Here is a 4,641-nt window from a genome sequence, read left to right as displayed (position 1 = left end):
TCCGGTGATCCTTCCGTTCAGCCTTCCAAGTAGCTGGAACTACAGGCGCGCGCTACCACGCCCGGCTAATTTTTTGATTTATTGTAGAGATGAGGTCTCGTCAAGTTGCCCAGGTGGGTCTCGAACCCCGGGCTCAGGCAATCCACTCACCTCAGCCTCCCAAGGCACGGGATTACAGGCTGAGCCACCAAGCCCGGCTTTTATTTATTTATTTAATTTTAACTGTATTTTTTTGTAGAGAGAGGGTCTTGCTATGTTGTCCAGACTGGACTTGAAATCCTAGCCTCAAGAGATTCTTCCGCCTTGGCCTCCAGAGTAGCTGGGATTATAGGCATGCGCTAATAGACCTGAGTCAATTATGTATATTTGAGTGTGTCTCTAGCATTCATGTGGATATGAAGAAGCCCACATGAGCAGTCCAATGGGTTGTCCATATGGGACCTCAACTTTATCCTTAGCTGCACGTTAACTACCAAACGTGTTATTTCTCAGCTCGAGGAATGCTGAACCAATATCTTGGCTGTTTCTTTAGCTCATGTGAGGAAATCATGAAATTTCCCCAAAGGCTTCTTGCTGGTATTGAGTGCTGTTCCTTTACTAGTTCCTTTAAAATCCAAAAGAGCTGTGTGCGGTGGCTCATGCCTGTAATCCCAGCACTTTGGGGAGTGGAGGCGAGAGGATTGCCTGAGCCCAGGGGTTTGAGACCAGCCTGGGCAACTTGGCGAGACCTCGTCTCTACAATCAATCAAAAAATTAGTTGGGCATGGTGGTGCGTGCCTGTGGTTCCAGCTACTTGAAAGGCTGAGGAGGAAGGAACGCTTGAGCCCAGGAGGTCGAGGCTGCGGTGGCCGTGAACGTGCCACTGTACTCCAGCCTGGGCCACAGAGTAAGACTCTGACTCCAAAAAGAAAACAACAACTAAAAATGAAAAGAACATACTTCCCACATAAGTTTTAGCAAGCAGTCATGTTTTAGAGCATAATGGTGTCAATCTTTTTATAACAGAATCAAGGTTAAAGGCAAATTAGTTTTTAATGCTTTTCCAGTTCTTCTGGACTATGTGTGCCAATTCAACTTTCTGAACTTCTATTAGTTAGGAATGACCGAGCCTCTCTGCCTTCCTCATTTCCCTTGCAGCTAGACAATAAAATAAATACCATCATTTACTGGTTTACAATATTATACTTTTATAGCTCCTAAAAGTATATTTCAGAATCCCAACAAAAGGCGCTAGTTCACAAAAAAACCCCCATATTTATTTGTACCTCTCTTCTATAATTGTAAAAACTAGCACAAGAGTGGCTCACTACCATAGGAACCCTAAAAAGTGGACTGACTAGTATGACAAACTGATTTGTCCTGAAATATGAATTTCAAAAAGGGCTCTCTTCCTGTTGTAAATATCTTATTCAGTACATTTGTAAGCACACCTTTCAGTTTTATGCTCTTGTAAACCTGAAGTTGATCCGTACAGTTTAGGATGTTACTAAATTATTTTCAGCCAATATACTCTTAATCCTTACATGCTCTTCCTAGGGGTGAAGAACTGCTTTTCCTACATAGTATAGCCTCATCAGGTTACTCAGTGCGACAGGAACAATTCTCCTTTTTCTGGGGAGGCTGTAAATAATGTGGCTGGCTAGATGCGGTGGCTCATACCTGGAATCCCAACACTTTGGGAGGCCAAGATGGGAGGATTGCTTGAGGCCAGGAGTTCGAGACCAGCCTGGGCAACAAAGTGAGACACCCGTCCCTACAAAAAAATTTAAAAATTAGCCAGGCATGGTGGCACTCACCTGTAGTCTCAGCTACTTGAGAGGCTGAGGCAGGAGAATCACTTAGGCCCGGGAGTTTGAGGTTGCAGTGAGTTATGATTACTCCACTGCACTGCAGCCTGGGCAACAGGGCGAGACTCTCTCTGGAAAACAAAAACCAAAAACCAGTCTGCCTTATGCAATGATATATCTGATTTGTAAGCCGTGTGTTACCTCTATATATTATATAGACTCTGGCAGTTAAAAGTGTTATGGCTCAGATATAGAGTGGATAAGAGGAACAGTTAAGGGAAATTTATTTGTTTGTTTGTCTATAGTTGGAATCTCATTCTGTCACCCAGGCTGGAGTGCAGTGGCCACTCATGGCCACCACAGCCTTGAACTGCTGGGCTCAGGTGATCCTTCCCCCTCAACTTTCCAAGTTGTTGGAACTATAGGGATGCACCACCATACCTGGATAAGTTTTTGATTTATTGTAGAGATGAGGTCTCGCCGAGTTGCCCAGGCTGGTCTCGAACCCATGGGCTCAGGCAGTCTTTTCACCTTGGCCTCCCAAAATGCTGAGATTATAGGTGTGAGCCACCGTGCCCAGCCCAGAAATATATATATGTAAATTTTTTTTTTTTGAGTAGAAGTCTCACTCTGCTGCCCAGGCTGGTCTCAAACCCATGGGTTCAAACAATCCTCTTGCCTTGGCCTCCCAAAGTGCTGGGATTATAGGCTTGAGTCACTGTGCCTGGCCTAATATTTTTTTATTTATTGTAGAGACAAGGTCTCACCAAGTTGCCCAGGCTGGTCTTGAACTCCTGGGCTCAGGCAATCCTCTCACCTCTGCCTCCCAAAGTGCTGGGATTGCAGGTATGAGCCAACACTCCTGGCCAATTTATTTTTAAATACAATAGAAACAAGGTCTTGCTTTGTTGCCTAGGCTGGTCTGGAACCCCTGGGCTCAAGCTATCCTCCTGCCTTGGCCTCCCAAAATGCTGAGACCATAGGCGTGAGCTACCACATCTGGCCAATGTTTTCTTTCTTTAGCTTAGTGGTAGTTTTCACTTTATGAAAATTCAAAATTCCGTGGCTGCTTAGGTGTTTATTAACACTTCACTAAAAAAATTTATTTTACAAAATGGGTGCCAAATGATGTCATTTTCCTTTTTGAAGGTTTTATTAAATAAATAAATCAGGAGAATGCCATAGACATTATGTATCTTGATTTTAAAGATGTCTTTAAAAATCTCTTAAGACATTGATGTGTTAGGCTTGGAATGGTAGCTCATGCCTGTAATCACAGCAATTTGGGAGGTAGAGGTGAGAGGATTGCCTCAGTCCAAGGGTTTGAGACTAGCCTGGGCAACTTGGTGAGACCTTGTCTCTACAATAAATGAAAAAATATTAGCCAGGCATGGTGGTGCACTCCTGTGTTTCCAGCTACTTGGAAGGCTGAGGCAGAAGTATCACCTGAGCCCAGCAGGTCGAGGCTGCAGTGGCCGTGAGTGTGCCATTGCACTCCAGCCTGGGCATCAGAGTGAGATTTTGACTAAGAAAAAAAAAAAAGATATTGATGTGAGCAATTCAGAGAGATATGGACTGCACAACAGAAGAGTTATGTGAACTCTTAACTAGTGGGACAATTTAGCCCAAAAGTGGTGACTGACATCAGCCTGGAGATAGGTTTCTGTCATAATGTGTAAGGGCATAGAAAGGAAATATAGGGTAATAGTTAAGCAAGTGATCAAGGGCTGGACTCTTTTGTCTGGCAACTGTGTGACTCAGGCAACTTTGCCTTCTGTGCTTTGGTATTTTTATCTGTAAAATGAGAGGTATAGAATCTACATATTAAGCTTGTTGTGAGTACTGAATTAACATAAATAAAGTGTTCAGGATGGTAGGCTACTAATACGTGGGAAGAATTGATAGAGGCAGAACACTTTATAATAATTAAATCAAGGAAAAGAACAAGACTCCATCACATGGAATGTTCTCAAAGTGACCAGGTGAGCATCTGTCAGGGATGCTGTAGGAAAGTCACCCCTTTTGATGAGAAGGCTGGATTAGATGATCTTTAAAATTTTTTTTAAATAAAAAAAGTGTGAGGTATCGATGAGAAGGTTGGATTAGATGATGTATTTTAATTTTATTTTTTAAAATATAAGAAGAGCAAGGTCTATGTCGTCTAGGCTGATCTTGAACTCCTGGTCTCAAACTATCCTCTCGTCTTGGCCTCACCAGTTGGCCAAATCATGGTGAGAGCCACTACACCCAGACTCTCCTTGCCCCCCTTTTTTTTGAGTCAGGGTCTTACTCTGTTGCCTAGGCTGGAGTGCAGTGGTATGATCATGGCTCACTATTGTCTTAACCTTCTAGGCTCATATGATACTTCTGCCTCAGCCTCCTGAGTAGCTGGGACTACAGGCATGCACTACTATGCCTGGCTATTTTTTGTTGTTGTTGTTGCTTAAATTGTGTGTGTGTGTGTGTAGATGAGGACTCACTATGTCACCCAGGTTGGTCTTGAACGTCTCGGTTCAAGTCATCTTCTCGTCTCCCAAAGTGCTGGGATTACTGGCATGGGCCACCACGACGGGCCAACATTTAAAAAAATATATTTTGTATTCAGTTTTTTGTCAATGGTAACTCAGGAATTTGGAAAGATAGTTAAAGTCTTCAAGCTGGGTACGCGGTGCGTGCCTGTATTCCTAGCCACTCAAGAGGCTGAGAAGACAGGATCCCTTGAGCCTAGGAGTTCGAGTCCAGCCTGGGCAACATAGCGAAACTCGCCTCTACGTTTTTTAAAAAAGTCTTCATCGGCCGGGCTCGGAGACTCAGCCTGTAATCCCAGCACTTTGGGAAGCCGAGGTGAGTGGAT

The 4,641-nt window shown here is 43.8% G+C and overlaps 1 protein-coding gene across 1 annotated transcript in view; it reads left to right on the top strand.

The window, feature by feature from the left end:
* The window catches only part of GNE (glucosamine (UDP-N-acetyl)-2-epimerase/N-acetylmannosamine kinase), a 60,083-nt gene that overhangs the window by 9,077 nt on the left and 46,365 nt on the right, over positions 1-4,641 (top strand). The window lies entirely within an intron of this gene.

The sequence above is a fragment of the Carlito syrichta genome, unplaced genomic scaffold, assembly GCF_000164805.1.
Source record: "Carlito syrichta isolate Samal-C Ts95f unplaced genomic scaffold, Tarsius_syrichta-2.0.1 Scaffold306198, whole genome shotgun sequence".
In the NCBI taxonomy this organism is placed as follows: domain Eukaryota; kingdom Metazoa; phylum Chordata; class Mammalia; order Primates; family Tarsiidae; genus Carlito; species Carlito syrichta.
This window is presented reverse-complemented; position numbering and strand designations above follow the sequence as displayed.